This window comes from Tarenaya hassleriana, unplaced genomic scaffold, assembly GCF_000463585.1.
Source record: "Tarenaya hassleriana unplaced genomic scaffold, ASM46358v1 Cleome109, whole genome shotgun sequence".
Lineage (NCBI taxonomy): Eukaryota > Viridiplantae > Streptophyta > Magnoliopsida > Brassicales > Cleomaceae > Tarenaya > Tarenaya hassleriana.
Window position 1 is genome coordinate 323698 of NW_010961180.1, and position 217 is coordinate 323914.

Below are 217 nucleotides of genomic sequence, written 5' to 3' on the forward strand. Positions count from 1 at the left end.
TTGTCATCTAGGCCATATAAACGAGAAGCGCACACAGAACCTTCATTCTGAAGGTCTTCTGGATTCATTTGACTTAGAGTCTCTTGAATCTTGCGAGTCTTGATGGGCAAGATGATAAAGCATCCTTTCAAAGGGAAAGGACAGAGAGAGACAGAGTTATTGGACCTAATACATAGTGATGTATGCGGACCAATGAGATGTCCAGCTAGAGGAGGTT